General features: G+C 51.7%; 1 protein-coding gene across 2 annotated transcripts in view; it reads left to right on the forward strand.

The window, feature by feature from the left end:
- LOC144948580 (uncharacterized) overlaps nt 1-25544 on the forward strand; it is a 38385-nt gene that overhangs the window by 3213 nt on the left and 9628 nt on the right. The window lies entirely within an intron of this gene.

Here is a 25544-nt window from a genome sequence, read left to right on the forward strand (position 1 = left end):
TCTTGGCCTGGTAGCATGATGATGGTTTAGTTGTATGCGTTTGGGTGATTTGTTTACCTTTCTTGTACTTGGCACGACTATCATGTTGTTGTAACGTTCTTACCCCATGACCCTACTGGACATCTATGAAAAATAACTTCATAGCTCATCGTATTTTTCCAGTATGATTCTGACCTCCTGCAAACCAGGCGAGGTAGTTAACATCTGGCCACAACAGCACCCGTGTGGCTGCCCGGGATTTGAAACAACCCCAATGGCCGTCCACCAGAGCTCTGAGAGATGGCGACGGCGTTGGGAGCCATTCAACCAGCAGTGGATAGATCATGGCCGATTCAGAGTGAGTTTGACGGCTTCATCATAGAGTGAATGTAGAAACTAACACTGATTCACATTTGATAAGTCATTCAATGGACCTATTGATAATGTAAGGACTAGGACCTACATCTACAGTGAGGGAAAAAAGTACTTGATCCCCTGCTGATTTTGTACGTTTGCCCACTGACAAAGAAATAATCAGTCTATAATTTTAATGGTAGGTTTATTTGAACAGTGAGAGACAGAATAACAACAACAAAATCCAGAAAAACGCATGTCAAAAATGTTATAAATTGATTTGCATTTTAATGAGGGAAATAAGTATTTGACCCCCTCTCAATCAGAAATATTTCTATTATGCACACCCAAAAGTCCATGTGGCTGATGGAATGTGTAAAAAATGTGGTTTTGTATGAAGGAGCCTTGTCTGCTTAAAGAACATGTTTCAAGTGGTCTTCTTGAGACGGTGTCTAAAATTAATTGGTTTCAAAGTGCCTATTTGAACAAATGCGCTGACCTTTGACAATTGCCTTACAAAGCTTCAGTCAAATTGGCTCAAATTGCGAGATACTCACAGCACGGGGGGGAGGGGGGGAGGGGGGGAATCCCTCTCCTTTCAACACGACCGTGTTCGAATTCAGCTGGTTAAAAAAAATGTGACAACGGTACAACAACAAGAAAAGGTCAAGGCGGTTATCGACATGTGGTGGGTTTGGAACCAACCGTACTCGAGTTACGTTCACATGAAGGCCATCGTTACCTTTGAGAATAGAGATTATGTCACCACTCCTCTGTCTTGCCAGGGGGCGGGGGGAGTTGTAAATGTCTCGCAGCGAAAAAGCTGCCTCTCAATCCCTGGAACGGGAAGACTCCACATTCTAAATTGCGGGCGATTGGCTGACCTACATCTGGGAAGTGTCTGATGGCTCGACCTCACGACATCAGAGTGTGTATGTGTGGTGCCACAGCGACGGGGCCGCTCTGCCGAGCCAGGGAGCCGCCCGGCTTCCACCACCGCACTGCCCCCCATCACCCCCCCCACATAAGCACGCACCCGCACCCACGTAGGGCCTCGTGGTCGGGTCACCTACCCTGAGTTTTCACCCGAGGGCCCCCTCAGGGGGTTACCCCACGGTTTCTCAGGGCCAGGGAATTGGACAGGACCCTTCCCAGGCCAAGTAACACTGCGGCGCCGTGGGCGGATTTGAGATCGCACGACCACGGCGAGCTCAGAGAGCCCCGCAGTTAGAAACGCATACAAACACAAACACGGGTCAGCAGGGTAGATAGCTGGGATCAGGACCCGGGGCGACTGATTGGTCGAAAGGTCAAAGGCCGGCGGGATCGCAAAAGAGCGGGAAATCCTAGGCTCAGGATTGGTCGAGAGACCAAGGCGGTCGGGACGGGGGCGCCTAGCCTTTGATGTGAATAGTTTAAAAGAAAACGCAGGGGCAGTAGGGAACTCTCTTCTTCTGGAGTTTTGACACGGAGTCAGCGACGAGGGAGTCATCGGGCGAGCCGCTAGATTGTCTGCAGGACGATCTGAGCGCCGCAAGGTCACCAAGAACTACAGACGGTATCGTATTACGCGCCTTACAACACCTCAGAGCGGAGAGTAGGATCCGTAGGAGAGGGTTAGTTCGGGGTAAGGACGAGTAGGAAAGCGGTTTAACAGAGAGCGCAGCATAGAATAGGGCTGCACGCCACCAGAGAGTGGGTTAGAAGCGCCTTGCTGGCCCGCACACACACACGGGTGGCTCGGTGGGTTAACAAGGGCTAATAAAATCTCGAGCGTAGTAACAAAACCGTGTTGTTGGGTGTTTTTGAACGTGGTATTAGCGTGCACTGCATTCGCGGGTGTGTGGTCGTTGTATGCGTAAAGGCCGTGGTCTCTGTACGATTGTGCGGGTACGGAGGTGTGTGTGTTAACGCCCGGGGAGAGCACTTTTGTGTGTTGGCGTGCCTACGCCGCCGTGTGAGAGGAGAATCGTCCTTGTACGATACTTGTGTTGACGTGCACGCGCGAGTGTGGGAGGGGACGAGTCGTCGTGTCGGCGTGCGCCCCGCTCGCGTGTGCGAAACCGCGGTGCGCAGTGAAGCTGTTAGCTTTGTGCGAGCTTGCGTGTGCTCGTTACTTGCGTAAAGTGCGGCGCGGTGGTGGGCCCCTGACCCCCAACCCCGCGGCTCGAGCGCGTAATCGGCTGCGCATTGTTGTACGGTTTGTCTCGCGCGCACGGCGGCGGCTGCTTGAGTCGTTGTGTCGGCGTGTGCCCCGCTTGCGTGTGCTCGTTACTTGCGTAAAGTGCGGCGCGGTGGTGGGCCCCTGACCTCCAACCCCGCGGCTCGAGCGCGTAATCGGCTGCGCATTGTTGTACGGTTTGTCTCGCGCGCACGGCGGCGGCGGCTTGAGTCTTTGTGTCGGCGTGTGCCCCGCTTGCGTGTGCTCGTTACGTGCGTAAAGTGCGGCGCGGTGGTGGGCCCCTGACCCCCAACCCCGCGGCTCGAGCGCGTAATCGGCTGCGCATTGTTGTACGGTTTGTCTCGCGCGCACGGCGGCGGCGGCTTGAGTCGTTGTGTCGGCGTGTGCCCCGCTTGCGTGTGCTCGTTACGTGCGTAAAGTGCGGCGCGGTGGTGGGCCCCTGACCCCCAACCCCGCGGCTTGAGCGCGTAATCGGCTGCGCATTGTTGTACGGTTTGTCTCGCGCGCACGGCGGCGGCAACTTGAGTCGTTGTGTCGGCGTGTACCCCGCTTACGTGTGCTCGAGACAAACCGTACAACAATGCGCAGCCGATTACGCGCTCGAGCCGCGGGGTTGGGGGTCAGGGGCCCACCACCGCGCCGCACTTTACGCACGTAACAAGCACACGCAAGCGGGGCACACGCCGACACAACGACTCAAGCCGCCGCCGCCGTGCGCGCGAGACAAACCGTACAACAATGCGCAGCCGATTACGCGCTCGAGCCGCGGGGTTGGAGGTCAGGGGCCCACCACCGCGCCGCACTTTACGCAAGCAACGAGCACACGCAAGCGGGGCACACGCCGACACAATGACTCAAGCCGCCGCCGCCGTGCGCGCGAGACAAACCGTACAACAATGCGCAGCCGATTACGCGCTCGAGCCGCGGGGTTGGGGGTCAGGGGCCCACCACCGCGCCGCACTTTACGCAAGTAACGAGCACACGCAAGCTCGCACAAAGCTAACAGCTTCACTGCGCACCGCGGTTTCGCACACGCGAGCGGGGCGCACGCCGACACGACGACTCGTCCCCTCCCGCACTCGCGCGTGCACGTCAACACAAGTATCGTACAAGGACGATTCTCCTCTCACACGGCGGCGTAGGCACGCCAACACACAAAAGTGCTCTCCCCGGGCGTTAACACACACACCTCCGTACCCGCACAATCGTACAGAGACCACGGCCTTTACGCATACAACGACCACACACCCGCGAATGCAGTGCACGCTAATACCACGTTCAAAAACACCCAACAACACGGTTTTGTTACTACGCTCGAGATTTTATTAGCCCTTGTTAACCCACCGAGCCACCCGTGTGTGTGTGCGGGCCAGCAAGGCGCTTCTAACCCACTCTCTGGTGGCGTGCAGCCCTATTCTATGCTGCGCTCTCTGTTAAACCGCTTTCCTACTCGTCCTTACCCCGAACTAACCCTCTCCTACGGATCCTACTCTCCGCTCTGAGGTGTTGTAAGGCGCGTAATACGATACCGTCTGTAGTTCTTGGTGACCTTGCGGCGCTCAGATCGTCCTGCAGACAATCTAGCGGCTCGCCCGATGACTCCCTCGTCGCTGACTCCGTGTCAAAACTCCAGAAGAAGAGAGTTCCCTACTGCCCCTGCGTTTTCTTTTAAACTATTCACATCAAAGGCTAGGCGCCCCCGTCCCGACCGCCTTGGTCTCTCGACCAATCCTGAGCCTAGATTTCCCGCTCTTTTGCGATCCCGCCGGCATTTGACCTTTCGACCAATCAGTCGCCCCGGGTCCTGATCCCAGCTATCTGCCCTGCTGACCCGTGTTTGTGTTTGTATGCCTTTCTAACTGCGGGGCTCTCTGAGCTCGCCATGGTCGTGCGATCTCAAATCCGCCCACGGCGCCGCAGTGTTACTTGGCCTGGGAAGGGTCCTGTCCAATTCCCTGGCCCTGAGAAACCGTGGGGTAACCCCCCGAGGGGGCCCTCGGGTGAAAACTCAGGGTAGGTGACCCGACCACGAGGCCCTACGTGGGTGCGGGTGCGTGCTTATGTGGGGGGGGTGATGGGGGGCAGTGCGGTGGTGGAAGCCGGGCGGCTCCCTGGCTCGGCAGAGCGGCCCCGTCGCTGTGGCACCACATATGTAACGAGGATATTTTAATGACGGCGACCGGGATAAACATTGAAATTCAGACGAGTTAGAGCAGGTTGGAGTTGTTTTTGGGAAATAGTATTTGAAAGTGAAAGTGTAACATCCCATTGTCTCTTAAGGATTTTGTCATTATTGTAGTAACGCTTATGACTCGTTCACACCGGAGTTGGAGGCACACTTGTTTATTTAACACCATACGTTGTGACATACACACTGAGGGGGTATCGGCCCCCTCACCCGTCTATCTGAGGACACACCTCTAGGCTAACCCTAGCCTGCCTCTGAGTCCTCCTCTAATGGGCTAGGGGAGGCTATCTTGGCCCGACACTGGTCAGTCGGGCCCGGTACCCAGAGTCCAGACCAGCACTGGCTCTGGCTCTGGTACCACGCCACTGGCTCGAGCCTGCGCGGTCCTGATAAGGACGGCGTGCCAGGGGGAGACCAGGGCTCTATCTAGGACGTCTTCCTCTTCTCTTCTTAGCTAACACAACACTCCCGAGCCCTTCGATACATTCCCCTTTTATACCCAACCCCTCCCTGAGGGGTGGGGCCCCGGGGGATCATAATGACCGAATCGACCCCCCAGGGTGTCTGGCGCGGACGTCGCAGAGGGCACCTGCTCGTGCACACATGTAGCCCCGCCTACTGTGTTTGTTTACCATAGGCTGCCATGCATAACGGGCTCTCTCTCTAACACCCCTACATCACTCCCCCCCGCATAGCATGCAGCCGTCCCGGCTGCCAACATACAAAAATTTGACAATAAAGGTGCCTTCACCCCCTGACCGCGCGTGTGCCTCACTATTTTTGAACAATAACAGGAACCAGAACAAGAACGCAACAGCAAGATGAGAAAACAACCCGTCGCACCCCCCCCCCCGAATAAATACGAATTCCGTAAAAAAAACAGCCTATATACAATCAGCAGGGAACCCACCACGCACACACAACACACGGTGAAGCCAACATATGTACATCCGAGGAGTGGGGAACACACCACCCACACAACATCCAATGAACACAACAGCTATGTACACATTTTCCGGCCTCACAACAGTTTGCGCATTTTAGCGCGCGTCCTTGCAGCGGGTCCCTCACACGGGGTAACCGCGCGTGGCGGACCATCAGGTGGCAATTGTCCGTCTTGGGGTGAGCATTCATCCGACTCCGCGTGACCCTCGGTATCCGCAGGAGGGGTGATTGGGCGTGAGCCCGTCACTCCTGATGCACCTGAAGGTGGCACAGCCGGCAAGGCATTAGGTGAGAGCGACGGAGACGGACCCAGCGAGTCGGCCGACCCCCCACATGCTTGGCCACGCGCGTGTGAAGTGTGATTGTGTACCGCAGAGAAGGGTTTTAACCTAGAGGGGTGCACGAACCATCGCCGCTTCCCCCACTTGATGCGCACGCACTGCGGTCGTAACACCTCCACCACTTCCACAGGGCCCCGCCACGGCCGCACCAGTTTAGAGGAGGTTGCCAGTGGCACCTGGGGGCAGTGCAGCCATGCCTTGTCCCCCGGCTTCCACTGCAGCATGTGCGCTCGACTCAATCTGAGGCGCTCATTCGCCTTCTGACGGAGGTCAGAGTTTTGCATTGCAGCATCCCGTGCCTCGGTCAATTTGTCCAGATTAAATTTAACGTGGTCAGCCAGATTAGTTTTTCCCTGCGGCACGGGGATCTGCAACTGGGCACGAACAGGCGGGTCTGGTTCTCGGCCGTACATGAGGTAAAAGGGAGAAAACCCCGTAGCTGCATGGGGTGCCATCCGGTACGCCGCCAAGACCCCCTGAATTTGTAGGTCCCAATCCGTTTGCGAGTCCGAAACTTGTTGTGATAACATGGACGTGATGGTGCGATGCAACCGTTCGACCATCCCGTCAGTTTGTGGGTGATATGGGGAGGTCCGAATTTTCTTTGTGCCCAGGAGATCACAGACTTGTCTGAGTAGTTTACCGGAAAAATTTCTGCCCTGGTCGGTCAGCAGCCTCTCCGGAGCACCTTTGTCCAGGACATAACCCTGAACAAAGGCCTCCACGATGGCTGCTGCCGACTGGTTGGCCAGAGGCCAGGCCATAGGCCAGCGTGTAAAATACTCGACACCAGTCAACAAATATCTATTCCCCCTGGGGGTGGCGGGGAATGGTCCCAAAATGTCCAGAGCGACCAGCTCGTTTATCCTGGACACTTTGATCGATTGCAAGGGCGGGTTAGACTCCCGTGCCGGCGGTTTGCGTTGTGCACATCGAGGGCATGATCCCAACAAATCCCCAACATCCCTCGTCATGCCAGGCCAATAAAAATCAAGTTGCAGCAAGGCGAGAGTCTTTTGGGTCCCCAGGTGTAGGAGGCGCTCATGAGCGGCCCATACCACCCTGCCCCGCAACCCAGTAGGGACCACCAGCCGATGTCGACGCGACTTCCCGTCCCAATGCATCAGCAGGCCTTGGCACATTTCCCATGCGTCGGAACCACCTCTTTTTCCCCCCGCCGCACCGCCAACGCGACGTCGCCACCCGAGGAGGGACACATCCTCCATCTGGAGGCGCTCCCAGTCAATGACGGGCAACCCCAACAGGGAATCTTTGCCCTGTTGTTCGATCGAATTAGTAACTACTGTATCGTCGTCGTTGGCGGCCGCCAAGACAGGAACCGATGTGTCCCCTGGAGGTCTGCAACGTCCAGACCCAAGGAGGCATGCACACTCGGAGGTGGTTGGCAAGCGCGACAGAGCGTCCGCGTTGGTGTGGCGAACGCCCTTACGGTATGTGGTTTGGAAATCGTAATCCTGGAGGACCTCCAACCATCGGGACAATTGTCCCGATGGCTGTTGAACCCTCAGGGCGTACTGCAGTGCCGCATGATCTGTGCGGACGGTGAAATGCCGACCGTACAGATATGGGCGATACTGTTGGATGAAATGGACAATTGCCAACAGTTCCCTACGGGTGACACAATATCGTTGCTCCGCTGGAGACAACACCCGACTGCCGTACGCAACCACACGTTCCACGCCGTCAACCACCTGGGAGAGCACGCCCCCAATACCCGTGTTGCTCGCATCGGTGTCGAGCAAGAATGGTTTTGAAAAATCAGGGTAAATCAGGGGAGGAGCGTTTACCAAAGCGTCCCGAAGGGAGCAAAAAGCAGCTTCCTCCTCCTGACCCCAGCAGAACCGAACCCCTTTTGATGTTAAAGCGTGTAGGGGTTTTGCTATAGTCGCAAAATTAGCGACGAAGCGTCTATAATACGACGCAAACCCAATAAAACTCCTAACCTCTCCCACTGAGGTGGGAGTCGGCCAGGAGCTTACACACTGCGTTTTGGCGGGATCGGTAGAAATACCTGAGCGTCCCACGATGTGCCCCAAATAACGCACCGACTCGCGTAACAAATGGCATTTTTGGGGCTTAAATTTCAAATTAGCAGCCCGCATCTTTAGGAAAACCGCCCGCAACCTCTGGAGATGTTCATCAAAAGTTTTGCCAAAGACAATAACGTCATCCAAATAAATCAGGCACGATTCCCATTGCAATCCAGCCAAAACCAATTCCATCAACCGCTGGAAAGTTGCCGGCGCTGAGTGTAAGCCCATCGGCAACCGGTTGAATTGAAACAGGCCGTGCGGAGTACGGAAAGCAGTTTTAGGCTTTGAATCATCGTCCAGAGGAAGCTGCCAGAATCCCGAAAGTAAGTCCAATGTGGAGAAGAATCGCGCTCCCGCCAAGGCGTCAAGCGATTCGTCCATCCGTGGGAGCGGGTATGCGTCGGCAACCGTAATTTTATTAAGGCGCCGAAAGTCAACGCAAAACCGCAACGAACCGTCCTGCTTCTTAACCAGGACGATCGGCGCTCCCCAAGGGCTGTTGGAGGGAGAAATGATGTCGGCGGCTAGCATGTCATCAACAGCCGATTTGACATGGTCCTTTTCGGCGGGACTCAACCGAAAAGGATTCTGGCGTATTGGCGCGCTGTCACCCGTATCAATATGGTGACGCAGCAGATTAGTGCAGCCCAAATCGTATTTATCCCGACTGAAAACGTCGGAAAATTCCCTTAGTAGTGTCTTAAGACGTTGACGCTCTAAATTTGACAGGTCCGTCGATCCCGCACAAAGCGCCTCGAGCCACCCTTCATCGCTGTCCGAATGTGGTCGCGGTGCAGGGACAGCGCCGACATGACTCGCGACGGGTTCCTCACAGGGCACCGGCGTTGCGTGAGCAAGCACGGTCCCCTGTGGGACCACCACCGTCTGCGAGCCCACATTGAGGACCGCGATGAAGGGTTCTCCTTCCCCTCTCACTATGGTCTGGGCCGGGAGTAAATCAGGTCCACTGACCCCGGCCCTAGACGGTCCCAACAGAACCCCTTGAGCCCCAATGCCCTTAGCGAAGGGCCGCCGAAGTTTCAAAGGAATCAACATTTGCGCCCCCGGAGGAACGCGCACCGTTCTATCTACGAACGCCGGCACCGTCGCGAACGCCGTCCGGCTCGTAGCGGGGGATGGCAGAAACGCCATGCGTCGGCCCGATGGGAGCTCAATGCATCCCTGGTCGATTAATATCCTAATCGGCATTTTGGCCAGGAAGTCCGTCCCCAGCAGGCACGGAACCGCCAGCGAGGAGGAAACAAAAATCGGCCCAGACAATTTAATATCCCCGACACAAATTTGGGCACGAATTTGTCCGATGATGCCAAGTGAACCCCCGTTAGCAGCAAAGAATGGCACGTTAACAGGCATCAAAGGACGGCTTTGGGCAGGGAGAATGTTATAAATCAACTCCGAAATAATGGTCGCCGATGCTCCTGTATCGACCAGGATGCGCACCTCGACCCCATCGATGTGGCCCACAACGGCCGACGACCCTGACGACGCGGCTACAACCCGATGGGCCAACACGGACCACTGGCTGGGTTCAATCTGAGTACCCAGAGCGGTGCGTGTTGGTGCCATGGTACGCGATATTGGCCCCCCCTTCGCTGCGGTGTTTGAGTGTGTGACGGGCGTGTGCGTGGGCCAAGCATGAGGGGTGCCGCGACTCGCCGGATTATGATGGTGGAGCTTGTGACGAGGGCCGGCGTCCCGTTGAGGTGTCGTCCTGCGCTGCCCAGGAGAGCGGCACCCCGAGGCGACGTGGCCCCGGATGCCGCAGTTGTAACAGCGTGGAAGCGCTGGTGACGACGATGGATGTTGTAGACGGCTTGAACCGGCCCGGTCCTCCCGTACTCCCGCTCCATGCTGCCGTTGATGGTCGATGGCGCAAACCTCTTCCGCCGGGAGGGTGGCTGCAGCGACGGCACGCCCGCTCGCCGCCTTGCTGGCCTTCCGTCGTTGAGAGGACAGGTTTGCGTGGAGAAGACGGGCCGCTTGGAGGGAGCACATCTCTGCATCGTCCTGTGCGACAATGACGATGTCTAAGTCGTCCGCCAGCAAAAGTATCTTCTCTGTCACCATGGCGTCGACACCCTCGTCATCCATTCGTGGAAAGGCCTCCTTCGCCAGTGCCAGGAGGCTTGTGCGGTACGCCAGGGGCGACTCCTTCGTCCCCCGCTGGCGATCGTAAAAGAGTTGGCGACAGTCCGATGGTGGACCATATACCGCCGACAGCACCTGCATCGCCTTCCGCAGCGTGGAGCGCCTCTCCTTCGAAGCCGATGTTAGAGTGGCGAGGGCGTCGCTGTCGAGAAGTGCTGGCAGCGCGCGGAGAGCCTCGGCGTCTGTCCACTGTGCCATCTCCTGGTGAGCGAGGAAGCGCCGCTGGAAGCCGCCCCAGTCGCCATCCTCGCCCACAAATTCCTTGAGTGGAGGTAGCCGCTGATGTAAGGCAGCGGCTGCAGAGGAAGAACGCACTCCCTCGTCCGCCTCACTCAAGTCAGCGTCGGCACGAACCAGCGATGGCATCGCCGGTCGCACCCGTGGTGACGTTCCGCCCGTTGGTGGTGACGCGGCAGGTACTGTACTCCCGCCGTTGGACGCGATGCTTAGAGCGGCCACGCCCTCAACAGCAGCTGCGGCGATGGCGGGAGTTTCAAAATGTTGCTCCGTGGAAATGGCGGGAAGGCGCTGTGATCGTCGGCTGCCGTTGCCCCGTGGCGGTCCCGCAGCCCCCAGCTGCGTGATGGTGTCGAGCATGGCGGCTGCGGCGTACAGCAGCTCGGTCAGCTTCGCGTGCGCCTCCCTCAGCCCCTCCATCGACGGCTCCCCTTCCTCCAGCTGCTGTGGCGTGGATGCGCCCAGCCCCGGCTGGTCGATGGCATCTTCAGCCGTCTCGGGCCCTCCGACTGCAGTGGTGTCTTCTGCCTCTGGTACCCCGACTCGAGTCGTCCGGCGTGTATCCATGTTCGTACTTTGTTTCACTTCTGACGCCAGATGTAGTAACGCTTATGACTCGTTCACACCGGAGTTGGAGGCACACTTGTTTATTTAACACCATACGTTGTGACATACACACTGAGGGGGTATCGGCCCCCTCACCCGTCTATCTGAGGACACACCTCTAGGCTAACCCTAGCCTGCCTCTGAGTCCTCCTCTAATGGGCTAGGGGAGGCTATCTTGGCCCGACACTGGTCAGTCGGGCCCGGTACCCAGAGTCCAGACCAGCACTGGCTCTGGCTCTGGTACCACGCCACTGGCTCGAGCCTGCGCGGTCCTGATAAGGACGGCGTGCCAGGGGGAGACCAGGGCTCTATCTAGGACGTCTTCCTCTTCTCTTCTTAGCTAACACAACACTCCCGAGCCCTTCGATACATTCCCCTTTTATACCCAACCCCTCCCTGAGGGGTGGGGCCCCGGGGGATCATAATGACCGAATCGACCCCCCAGGGTGTCTGGCGCGGACGTCGCAGAGGGCACCTGCTCGTGCACACATGTAGCCCCGCCTACTGTGTTTGTTTACCATAGGCTGCCATGCATAACGGGCTCTCTCTCTAACACCCCTACATTATCATCATCAGTGATGGCTAATCCACAGCGGGATGAACGCTGCGTTGTATCACTCCACCTACAATCTACATGTGGTGGGCTGCTCTCATCGTTCCGTATCCACAGTTGACGTCCTCCCGGGCACTTTACCTCCTTTGGCTGCCATTCCACCGTTAGTCTCTACCATCGGCCACCATCCTGCTGCCGCATCAAGCCGAAGCCCTATTCACACTTCTTGACAATTGGAACGATATTCTTAGATTTTTTCGGTAAAGTCACGTAGGTAAAAATTAATGAAAATAAAATAAAACAAAAAATCACGACGTTTCGGAGGCAACACAAGTCTCCGTCATCAGGTGGGACCGTCACAGCCGAATTAGCTGCATCAAGTGAGGCAATGATTCAAGATGTAATCCCTTATAAGCAAGTTGGAGGGGGGAGGAGAGGGGGGGGGGAGCTCATCAGAATGTTAGTACAACTCATCGGGAGGGGGAGGGGGGGCCAAAAAATTGAACGACGGCTTGGACGCGGTTGCTGCTGCACACGCCAACACAATGGACAGAGAGGGGGAGGGGAGGTCTGATACACATGATAGACAAAAGAACGAAAATTCCCATGTTTATACCAATGCTGGCTGAACAATGAAGAGGGTACTGTTAAAAAACAACTGGGGATGTTAACACTCGGTAAAGTAAAGTAAAATAGTGCCTGTCAGATAAGATGGTCCAAAAAAGTGTAATTAAGTCTTTTTTGCGTGGTTGATAACATCTTTCCAATGATTACTAAGTTTGTACCCATCATCACGGTTGAAATTATGTCTGTGTTTGTATATTTGTATGGCTTCGTGTACAAACCTTTGATGGTAGCCGGGAGGTTTGCAGAGAACCTTGGTCTCGGAAAAGACAATTTCATGAGAGCCCACCGAGTTGTAGCAATGATCGGCAACAGCAGAAGAATCAGTTCTGCCGTGTTTCAGATCTGACTTGTGCTCGCGGACATGATCAGAAACATGACGTTTCGTTTCTCCAATGTAGCAATCACCACAAATGCAACTCAATTTGTAGACTCCAGGATACTGTAAGTCAGGAACGACATCCTTCACAGATGGAATCAGATCACGGATTTTATGCACTGTACTGAATCGGACTTGGATCTTATGTTTGTTTAGAATAGCAGGCGTGACCAAAAAGATCTCCAAAATTCTAAACAAACATAAGATCCAAGTCCGATTCAGTACAGTGCATAAAATCCGTGATCTGATTCCATCTGTGAAGGATGTCGTTCCTGACTTACAGTATCCTGGAGTCTACAAATTGAGTTGCATTTGTGGTGATTGCTACATTGGAGAAACGAAACGTCATGTTTCTGATCGTGTCCGCGAGCACAAGTCAGATCTGAAACACGGCAGAACTGATTCTTCTGCCGTTGCTGATCATTGCTACAACTCGGTGGGCTCTCATGAAATTGTCTTTTCCGAGACCAAGGTTCTCTGCAAACCTCCCGGCTACCATCAAAGGTTTGTACACGAAGCCATACAAATATACAAACACAGACATAATTTCAACCGTGATGATGGGTACAAACTTAGTAATCATTGGAAAGATGTTATCAACCACGCAAAAAAGACTTAATTACACTTTTTGGACCATCTTATCTGACAGGCACTATTTTACTTTACTTTACCGAGTGTTAACATCCCCAGTTGTTTTTTTAACAGTACCCTCTTCATTGTTCAGCCAGCATTGGTATAAAAATGGGCATTTTCGTTCTTTTGTCTATCATGTGTATCAGACCTCCCCTCCCCCTCTATGTCCATTGTGTTGGCGTGTGCAGCAGCAACCGCGTCCAAGCCGTCGTTCAATTTTTTGGCCCTCCCCCTCCCGATAAGTTGTACTAACATTCTGATGAGCTCCCCCCCCTCTCCTCCCCCCTTCAACTTGCTTATAAGGGATTACATCTTGAATCATTGCCTCACTTGATGCAGCTAATTCGGCTGTGACGGTCCCATCTGATGACGGAGACTTGTGTTGCCTCCGAAACGTCGTGATTTTTTGTTTTATTTTATTTTATTTTCATTAATTTTGATGTTTTACCTACGTGACTTTACCGAAAAAACCTAAGAATATGATTCCTTGCAGTCACGAAAGCTTCAAATCTAGAATTGGAACGATGTCTCTTATCCTCCGTGTGTGTTCTCCAATCCATGTGCTGCTCTTTCTGTCTCTCGGTGCAATTCCAAGGATGTGTACCGCCACACTTTGTGCACTTTGCAGAATTTGTTCCGCTTCGTTGAATTTACGTGTTTGTCACCCATGTGGAAAGTAAGTCTCCAGCAGTTATTCTTGCGCCCTCTTATGAGTACAGTCTGTCACGAATGCGCACAGATCACACGCATAGTAAGCGGTTTAGAACAATACCGTTTGAAGTCTCTTGCAAAACTGGCTCAGGCTCAGGAATGGATCCTGGACGTGAGCTGGTGTAACCCGTTCCAGGTCTTCGGGCCGGAGACCTCGAAACTGCGCTGGCTGCCATATCGCCACACGAGGTTCACGCGCGGCGGGGACAGCAGATCCCCGTGGGCTGCGGATCGTAGACGGCGTCGATGCGGATCTGTTGAGAGGAACATGAGAGAGACACACACATTGGCGTTTTGAGTGAAAGCCAGGCAGTGCGCTCTGATTAAACTTAACTTCTTCAGGCTCTTTTTTACAAGGGGTCATCTTTGCATTGACCAATGCAAACATTCCGACTGCAGGTATTGTGGTCAATGCAAACATGACTCCTTGTAAAAAAGGTGTCAGTTTTGTTGCCAGATAAAAGGGAAAAAAAAACAATTATCATATTTTACTACTGGCAAATGAGGTTCCAATAGTGGTTCTTCAGGCTCGTTGCTGTGTTGCTTTTCGCTGTGGAGCTCAGATTACCCCAAAGCGCTCCACCTTGTTCCCGCCCCCACCTCTTTAGTTAATGATCTTGATCCCTTTCGCCCCAGGCGCTGCTTATTCTGATATTCTCAGTCAGGTCATGTTGAGCGAACTTGTTGACGCGTGACCTCTGGGTTGCTCGTGCTCACCCTGGGCCTAATTTTTCGGGGAACGTAAAAACACCAATACAGACAAAGAAACCGAAACACGCTGAGATGGTGCGCAAAGCGGCGTAGAGCGATGCAAACCCCGGGGCGGGAGTTTACATCGAGAGACAGGAAGAGGAACAACATCAACAACGTCAACAACGCATTGATCGGATAAACAAATGCAAATTGCAGACATCGTAGAGGCTCTTCTTCAGGAGAGTAAGGGAGGCTTGGGCAGCACACAATGACGAGAGGGGACGGTGGCGAGTGGTCGAGACTTTGTGCTGGAATGGCATACGATAGATGTGGAGCGACACCGAGAGGACGGGCACCGTGGAGGTGGAGCAATGAGATCAGCTCATGCTGCCAGAGCTGAATGGATGCGCGTGACCGTGGGGGGCAGCGTCAGGAGCACTTTATTCAGCAGTGGATAGGACAAGGCTAGTGATGGTGATTAGTTTGTTTATTTGTTACACGGATGATGCTCCGTTTAGCCGAATGCCCGCCTATTTTGCGAGGGAGATCCGCGGCGCATGAGCACAGCAGCAGCATCAAAACAAAAGACAAGAACGTGAACATTGCAGGGAACGAGTTCAGGGCCCTGAAGAGTTCTTGCACAACGAACAAACGAGGCATTTAATCTTAATTTTAGAACTTTCGTGACTGCAGGAATTATTATTTGTTTCTTTCGGTTAAGTCACGTCTAAAGATAAAATAATAAATTAAATTAAATAATAGAATACGACGTTTCGATTGCAACACAAGCAATCATCATCAGGTATAATGAAATAGCGACATAAAATCTAACCCCCCTTCCTTCTCTCTACCTCCACCCCCCTCTGTCTATTTAAGGCCACCCCACAGAGACGATCACCCCTCTCTGTTACCTGTGTTGCTCCCGCTATGTATCTTGGTGATATCTGTCTGCTAATATGTCTGTCTATAGTTTTTCTGGTTAGATTTGATGTCGCTATTTCATTATACCTGATGATGATTGCTTGTGTTGCAATCGAAACGTCGTATTCTATTATTTAATTTAATTTATTATTTTATCTTTAGACGTGACTTAACCGAAAGAACCAAATAATAATTCCTGCAGTCACGAAAGTTCTAAAATTAAGATTGAACCACTTCTACGGGGAAGTTTTAAGCTTATCTTTTTTCTCTCTCTCTGGCGACTTGTTTTCTCTGCCTGTGTCCTCTTTAGAATGTTCACACTTAAATTCTAACTTAGCAATCTTTGAAATACGTAATCAACCAGGCTATGCGTTAATTGTGTGTTGACCGACCCTCTGTGTTGTATTACATTACATTTCGATATTTTACTAGGTTATTTAATTTTAGTGTGTCCTACTGATTTTCAGGCTTACTTGCCGTGCAGCACCACGTCTGTTGACCACTCATTGATATGCTAATTTTTTCTCTAACCCCCCTTCCTTCTCTCTACCTCTGCCCCCCCTCTGTCTATTTAAGGCCACCCCACAGAGACGATCACCCCTCTCTGTTACCTGTGTTGCTCCCGCTATGTATCTTGGTGATATCTGTCTGCTAATATGTCTGTCTATAGTTTTTCTGGTTAGATTTGATGTCGCTATTTCATTATACCTGATGATGATTGCTTGTGTTGCAATCGAAACGTCGTATTCTATTATTTAATTTAATTTATTATTTTATCTTTAGACGTGACTTAACCGAAAGAACCAAATAATAGAGGCATTTAATGGTCGTAAACAAACAAAACACAGGCGAGTCAAAGGCAGTGCGCGTGTAATATGAAGCGTTGGGCACAGGTGCACGCAAGCTGTATATTTCAGTCTAATAGTGACACAAACACAAGCCGAGTGCCGGTACCGCGTGTTTATCGAGTTGGTTTAGAGGACAGAGGGGGTATAGCTTGCGTGTGTAGCTGGTCTTGTAAAAGGACTCCCCTCCTCCCGATGGCACTCAAGTCACTGATCCCCCACCCCTGTTCCCCCAGTCCCTGAATCCCGCAACAGCAATTCCCAAATCACAGCCTCTGATTCCACCCCCCCACCTCTCCTTCCCCCTACTATGGCCCCCACCCCCCCCCCCCCTGGCAGGGTGTTATTTAAGGATTTCACACAACGCAGAGAGAGAGAGAGGCCTCCCGTCAGGGTTCGCGTGTGACACCACAGCCGCAGTGAGCCCACGCTGTCAAATTAAGCCGATTTAGAGCGACCCCGCGTGTCCGTGAGCCACGGAACCCAGTGTCAGTTCCGCCCTCCCTCCCAGCTCCGTGTTCCGTGGTGTTTTCTTGGTCGACCCGAGTGGTCTGCCAGCTTGTGCTGCCGCTGGAATTATCCGCACCGGTTTGATTGCACAAGGGGCCTGGCTGGTTGGCTGGCGATGGAAATGCATCGCCGTTTTGATGATGCTACCCTCCAGATATGTTGTAGGTGGTGGCAACAGGTTACTCTGGGAGAATGGACGATCCTCGTCGCCTGAGTTCTCACCTCGTTAAACGAAATAAATAGAATGTAAACACTTTTTTGTGTAAGTCTATAAACGCACGCCTGTACGAATTTGCGATGTTGTGAGCACCCCTCCAACATCCTTGCAAACGCGATGTTCCTTCTTAAGGGATTTCCCCAGTGAAATAGTTAGCAACAAATGAACACTTAATTTTTATTTTTTCGTCAGCTGTGCACTTTTGATCTGGGACTTGGGAGGCTCTCTGGAAGAATTCTGATTGAGTTTTACTTCCCGCGCGAAGCGCTTCAACTCAACTCGCGTGTGAACTCGAGCTTCCTTGATGTTCCATGTTGGTGAATATCATCGTGAAGACTCCACTTTAGCCAACTTGGTTTCCCTTCGATTCGAGTTCCAGGAAAAGTAGGACAACTCTGGGCCAACCCGACGAGTTGATGGCCCCAGGGAAGCTAGACATGAGTGTCATGGGCAGGTTGTTGCGTGGCAGGAACATCTCGGGGGTTTGTTGGTTAAGACCCCTTGAGTGGAACATTCCCTTTATTGATTGCCTCATGCATAGCAAACGGTCCTTTATAGATTGAAACGTAAATATTAAAGATAGATTGAAATTGCATTCCGACAAACGCTCGCGCTGCCTTGTTTGTGAGCCGTGTCTCCAGCCGCTTATGAACATCACGCGCAAGGCCGTCCTGGTTTATTGGGCGATTGCTATCACGCCGCAGTGCGTACGACCCAGGTCTGGCTCGCCATTTTCTGTGCATTCAATGTTTTTTTTTTCTTTAACCGTGGGGGTGTATTTTATATTCGCAGCAATAATTAATGTGCCGGTAAAAGTCACTTTGATCATTTGTTGATTACTGTTGTTGATGTACTCGACATTCTGTGGGGAAAAGAGCTTCATAGCTCATCAGATTTCTTCAGGATAAATAAATATTCTGATCCCCCATGTCAGTTTCATGATATTAGACATCTGGACTGTTTGTTTGCATGTTGTACTGTACTGCGAGTCCTGGGGTTAAGTTAGCCTGGCTGGACCCTCCTGATAAAGAGTCATGAAACCCAATGAGGCTATCCCAGGTAAACAAGCACAATAAAAACCTTCATATGGCCGATGTTTGTGTAGAGCAACAGCTATAATTTTACATTGACGTGGTTGAGCCAGATAATTGTCTCGTGAGCAAGATGTGCGGGTGGTGGAAGTAAAAAACATGCTGACATCACTGCATTCAAACACGCCTCTCTATTGTTACCTTGAGCCAGTGGTGGAAATTCCCCGTTCCCATGGTGGGAGGCAAGACTCTCTGTAGGACGAGCACCGTTGACCTCCCACAATCGTGGTGCCGAAAATTCCGCAGAGGTCGGAGAGGAAGGCGTTGAGCCTGGACTTGAACAGGGGCAGGGAGTGGACAGCACGGGCCGCTGGGGAGAGCGAGTTCCAGACTAACAAGGACGATAACACGATGACACTAAAAAGTGCAACACAAACACATGGGTGACTGTGATTCTAACTTAATGAATTAAAAAAGCAAAACGTGTACATTTTAACCATTTAAAAACTGTAATGCTACCAGCAGCTATATAACATCATGATTACTCTACAGCAGTGGTTCTTAACTTGGGGTTCACGCACCCCCGGGAGTTGCAAGATGCCCTTTCTGGGGTTCATATTCTTGGGTCTTTCAGTAAAAGTCACGTAGATAGGTTCAAAGAAAATAATCCAAAATAACAGAAAACTACGACGTTTCGATCGCAACGCGGCCGTCTTCATGAAGAAGACGCCCGCTTGTGTTTTAGCATGCCGATGCGTCAGGGTAGTGGATTTCTGATGATCGGCAGGGTAATGGGTTTCTGTTGATCGGCATGGTAATGGTTTCTGATAATCGGCATGGTAATGGTTTCTGATAATCGGCAGGGTAGTAGTTTTCTGATAATCGGCAGGGTAGTAGTTTTCTGATGATCGACAGAGTAATGGGTTTCTGATGATCGGCAGGGTAATGGATTTCTTCAGAGATCAATTACGTGCGTGACAACTGCCACAACCTGTTAGGCAGCTCACACATATTTAAAGGTGCTGTAACATTTTTGTATAACCGATAAATGTCAAAAATAGAATCATTATTTAATGTCCTCATGTATACCACGACTCCAGTACTGTCAACATTAGTTTGAGAAATGTGCCTGGTTTCAAAGGGACATTCAGCCTCTACGTGAGGCAGATTTTCCTTTTTACATCTCTGACGTTTTCCCCGTTTTACTACAAATTGGCCACCGTACATTTGATGAGCAGCAATCCCCAGAGCCTTTATGGGAGAAAAAGTCTTGCCCTGCTGAAACGTGGAAAACCAGATCAGGCCTCAAGTTACATGCCAATCTCACCGCTATGGACGGCACACGAACTGTCACACGCAGTCGAGCCACAACTGCTCGTCGAACAAGCCCTGGCTATAGGACCGGCGAGAAGCCGCTTTGAGCAGGCCCTTTTGCTCGCCAGCAAGAACAAAACTGCATCTCAGCGAAAGCAAAAAAACGGCACCGCCGTGATACACCTCTCATCTGCACTGTTACACTGTCTGAAGACACTGGGCCCCCTTTCCAAGGCAATGGCTCAACGTTGAAGCTGCTGGACTCGATGTTTGGCAACCGGAACACGTGGGTACACTTTAACCGGAAAACGTCAGCCGTACAAAAACCATCATCGACGGCTCACCACAGGGATCGGTACCGACTCCGATCCTCTTCTCACATCTTCACCAGTGACCTGCTGAAGACATCATCCTGTACATTTGTCTATGCAGACAACATAACAATGGTCACACGAGAAACAAGCCTCAAGTCCATCGACACACGGACGGAAAGACCAATCCACCATCTCAATAACCAGGACATAAACGGCCAGTTGGAAGTAACTTTCTGCGGTGACCCTGTCAAAAAACGAGCGGTACTCTAAATACTCAGGCATAACATGAGACACACGCCTCACATTCAAAAAGCAGATCGAAAAGGCGCGTGCGAAGAACAGAAAGCAGAGGGAGCTCTGATTCAAACACTGGCCATCACAACGCGGGCAGCCGCCACCAACACTCTACCTCTGCCCGCCCTCGCCAACGTATTCTCCAGTGCTGAGGAATGCGTGCCAGACTGGGCATCAAGAATTTGGACGTCCAGATCAATAACATCCTTCAAGCAATAACGGGCACAAGTGAAATGCACTCTCACCGAATGGCTTCACCTGTTTTGACTCATATTAAGTCAGCGTAATATCCGCCGGGGATGCCGCGACATCAAACCAACTGGGAAAAATACAACGAGGCATAGACCTCCCATTACACCAGGACCTGCTGCTCGACCCTCCACGACCTCTTCTGAGATCCCCATAAAAGAAATCTGGGATTGCGCGAGAAAATTACTTGAAGCAGGGTCAGCCGAAGGACCACTGGCAACAACTATGGAGTTCTGCAAATGGATACCAATTGAAACCTTCACCACCACTCTGCATGGCTTTGATCTGCCAAGAAAACTGTGGTGCTACCATCAACCGCTTCAGGACAGCAACTGTGAAAATTTACAGATGACCCATTGCGTGACTGCGGCCACCCAAAACCAAAACAATGGACCGTATCACAAGCAGCTGCATTCTATGCCCACTCTTCGGTGGACTGGAAAGTGCTGGTCGCGCCGCTCCCGAAGCTATCGCATGGCTCGCAAACTTAAACCTGGATGTATAATCTACATGTACTGGCCATGCACTAAACGTAGAAGAAGAATACAAGTGTTGTGTCATGGCACGAGATGGAGAATCCACTCGGATCTCTCACTGAGCAGTGTATCAACCCTGTGTTGGAGAACAGCCCCGTGGATTTGGCTTTCAGAGCAACTTCTAGATCAAGAACTTACATTATTACAGCTGGAATTTTTTGCATATTTATTGAAGCTAAAAGGCACATTTATACGTGTTTTTCCCAGTACAGTCATTTGTGTCTGGGCTGAGACGGCCAACTCATTAACCTTGAGAACCACGTTTAAATCACAAAACAACTGAGTGCTGGAATTGAACCGAGGGTTTCAGCTGTGCTGGCTCAGAGCTCTCACCTCGGTGCCAGCTGCCAGCCAAAAGTATTTCACGTTCAAACAAGCAATGGGGCAATGCTAATATCCACTGGTGTCTACCGGGTGGTGGTAGTAGTGTAAATTCCACATTCCTTTGGCAGTGCCCAGGTCGGCTCGGTGGAGCGTGACATGTGCCGCATTGCGTTGGCACGCGAATGCCTGCAGGCAATGCTGACACACTGTGTGGCATTTGCTGATTGAAGAAACAGGTGCTCCGGGTTAACTCATGGAGCACTGCTATCGAAGGCACGCCTTGCACGTCACCAGTCCCGACGCGCTCTGTCCTCGCGAGCGATGCGTCTGTTTTATTTTGCTTGGATTCCAATGCACCTCCCCCGCTGCAGTGCCACGTTATGCAATCTGCGATGCTGCGGCTCTCCAGTAAACGTGGCACCTTGTTGGTCCAACGCTTGTAACCACATGGCAAGGGTTGGTCCACCGATTCCCAGCCATATGACAATGATGCGCCAGCATATGTTCACCGGCTTTCCAATTCATCCCGAATGCGCCTCCGATCTCATCAGCTCTCGCAGGCTAAGCAGGGCTGAGCCTGAAAAGTGTTGTGACGGTGGGCCACCACCACCGTGCATAGAACAGGTCGTTGTCATAGGTGATCTTACTGAGGCACATACTCTCACGACCGTGCATTGCAAAAAACTGCTCTAATTGTGTTATGTAGTTCTACGGCACCTTCAACAACCCGCACTGACCGGAGCGGTGAAGCATGGTCAGACTAACCCCTTGATCCGTGTGACGCGGAGAGGCCCTCATCCAGCAGCGGATTGACAAAGAGGTTCTGCGACATTGCAACGTCTGGTTGGGCAATGCTTGGGATCAGGACGCTGACTCTCGGTAGGAATTTTGCGACATCTGATTCCCGGCTAGGGTGAACATCGGTGGCCGTCGGGTGTTTGAACTGGCCCTCTTCACCAACCCACTTTCGCAACCCCAGTGACCAGCAACAATATCAGAATCTGAATATTTCATTATCATGGACGTGGTGGGGGATGGGGGTGGAGGGGTCCTTCATCGAGCAGTGGTGTGATATACGGGCTTGTAACCACGGCACTGCCATGCATAGCAGGCGTGACCAAAAAGATTTCCAAAATTAAAAAAAACACAAGATCCAGGTCCGATTCAGTACAGTACACAAGATTCGTGATCTGATCCCATCCGTAAAGGATGTCATTCTTGACTTACAGTACCCTGGTATCTACAAACTGAGTTGCACTTGTGGGGATTGTTATATAGGGGAAACGAAACGACATGTTTCTGATCGCATTCGCGAGCACAAGTCGGATTTGAAACATGCAGAACGAATTCTTCGGCCATAGCTGACTACTGTTATAACACTGCGAGTTCTCATGACATTGTGTTCTCCGATACCAAGGTACTCTGTAAACCTCCAGGTTACTACCAAAGATTTGTCCATGAAGCCATCCATATATACAAACATAGACACAACTTCAACCGAGATGATGGATTCAGATTGAGCAATCATTGGAAGGATGTAATTAACAAAGTCAAACGTTAGCTGCCGTGCCGATTACTGCTAGACAGCCAGTTTAGATTTCATTGTCAAAAACATATCCATGTCCCCAGCCTGTTACCCCCAGCTTCACACACTACCATCACCATTACCACACGCTGTTGTTTTGGTCTTCTTTAGCTTAGCTTGTGCATCCATGAAGCCATCTAGATACACAAACATAGACGTAACTTTAACCGAGATGATGGATTCAAATTGAGCAATTAGTGGAATGATGTAATTAACCAAGTTAAACTTTAGCTGCCGTGCTAGTTTAGATTTAATTTTATAAACATATCCATACTACCAGTCTGTTACCCCACATTACCACACGTTGTTTTTTAGGCTGCACATTTCAGTTTGAACTCTTTACTAATTTACCTGGCAGCATACCAAAAGGCGGCTTATCTACTTCCACCATCGACATTACAAAGCCTCAGTTTGAACTCCAATCCTTGCTCGGGGTACGCAACGCTACCTCCCGGCCCACACCCTGCCCCGCCACACTCACCATGCCCCCTCCCCCCATCCCCCCGCGACTATATAATTACTCGTCACAGCCACCTCTGAGACACACTTAAGCGGTGTGCTTTTGCTACGTTGTCCCCACCTGAAGAAGGACGCTTGTGTCGCGCCCGAAACGTCGTGATTTAATTTATTTTAATCCTTTACCTGCGTGACTTTACCGAAAAAACCAGAGAGTACAGCACTGTCCGTTGTGTAACTTCAACACAGAACCTTCCAGGCACGGGTGGAGGAGGTGGCGGTGCGCGCACCTGCGATTTGAAAGTCACGGGTTGGTGGACCGCGCCGACGTGTGTCACTCCAAAACCCACTGGGCCGTGAGTTGGCAAGCACAGCAGGTGGGTTCAGTGCCCGTCCGTGCGGACGTTTCACTGTTTTCTGCTCGTACGAGGCGCGTTTCCTCCAGATACCGCGGTGGCTTTTTCCCCACCTCAAGTACCCGCCGGTGGACTATCGAGTTGCGGACTAACCGCCCGGAGTTGCTCCCCTCCCGCCGAGGGTCAGTCTCCCTCGGGTCCTACGGGACCGCAAGTCGTCCGATTCGTTTTAAGAGAAAACAGCCACACGGTGTTTTCCACCCCAAGGCTACGTACATCTGGCAAGAAACACGTTTTATAGCCTGACTTGATTTACCTAATGCATGTTGTTACTTAATCCAGGCTGTGGCCCTCCCTCACATGAGCCCCAGAGTTGGCCCTCATTAAATGTAGAATTGACCCTCGAGTTAAATGGAGAGTTGACCCTAGTTAAATGTAGAATTGACCCTGGAGTTAAATGGAGAGTTGACCCTAGTTGAATGGAGAGTTAACCCTAGTTAAATGGAGAGTTAACCCTAGTTACATTGAGACATGAACCTACTTGTCCTGTGGATTGAACCACCACCACTCTGCAGGGCTGTAACCGGGAGATGAGCACCGATACCTCAATGCTCCTACTCTTAGGTTTTTTTCCGGTAAAGTCATGTAGGTAAAAAATAATAATAAAATAATAAAATAATAATAAATCACGACGTTTCGGAGGCAACACAGGTTTGACCGTCACAGCCAAATTTACTGTATCAACTGTAGCTGTGACGGTCCCACCTGAAGACGGAGACTTGTGTTGCCTCCGAAACGTCGTGATTTATTATTATTTTATTATTATTTTTCACCTACGTGACTTTACCGAAAAAAACCTAAGAGTATGAATCCTTGCAGTCACGAAAGCTTCAAATCTAGGACCTCAATGCTCATTTGAGCCGTGATGCACTTCGGGCTTAGCCCTGCAATATTTACAGGAACCGGTCCGCGTTTACTCTCCAACGAGGTTCCTGAGATCTTGGGATCGCCTTCTCTGCTAAGGACTCCAAGGACAAGGCTCTGTTCCTGCAGGGCTGATCGCGCTTTTGCCACTGTGTCGCTCGCAAGCTTTGGAACTACACTTTGTGCCTTTGCTTGTAAGGCAGTCAGAGTGGTCAGATTTATTTTAGTCCGTCTTGGAAAACCCACCTCTTTAAACAGGCCTTTTCCCCTCCATGTTCTGGCCGTTTACCCTGCAGGTTGTGTTTATTTCATGCTTTTCCTATATAGGGCGCATTGGGAGCTATGGAAAAAATGCGTCACTTGACAAATGTATACATTATTGTATGTATGTTGAACTTCTTTCGTACCGTACATAGCCAATCGTGCTAATGGGAGGTGCGGGGAAAGGACAACAAACTAAACACAAAAAGCAGTTCTAAAGAAATGTGTTTGCAATCTAGATGATTTAACAGTGCATAGCTCCAATGGCTTCCTAATATCGGAAGGAAGAACGTTCCATACGGCCGCAGAAGCGCATCTGAAAGCGCGCGATGCGGTGACCGTCTTTGTTCTATGACGAGCCAAAAGCCGCCGCTGCGAGGATGACCGCCGGAGTTTGCGTCATGATGGTTTATGCTCCTTGACGAGATGAGCGAGGCAACGTGGTTCAGTTGTTGGCAAGCACTTTGTGTGCAATGAGCGTCACCTTACAATGTATTCGTTCGGCAACCGTAAGCCAAAGGGGCTCGGCAAGCACTGGACGGACACGGTGAGATATTGTTACCACTCCCGCTACTTATTGCTTGGTGTGCGCTAGTGCGTGAGAGCCTACAGCGTGTTGCAGGCGTGCCCTGTCCTGTCGCTTTCTCGCTCTCCTGTTGCTCGCACGCGGCCTCCGTGAGCCTCGGGCTCGCTGTTCCACTGCAACAGCAGGGTCGCCAGAGAGTTATGAGCAACAGACGCGGCGCCCTGGCGACCGCG

This window comes from Lampetra fluviatilis, chromosome 50 (assembly GCF_964198595.1).
Source record: "Lampetra fluviatilis chromosome 50, kcLamFluv1.1, whole genome shotgun sequence".
In the NCBI taxonomy this organism is placed as follows: Eukaryota; Metazoa; Chordata; class Hyperoartia; order Petromyzontiformes; family Petromyzontidae; genus Lampetra; species Lampetra fluviatilis.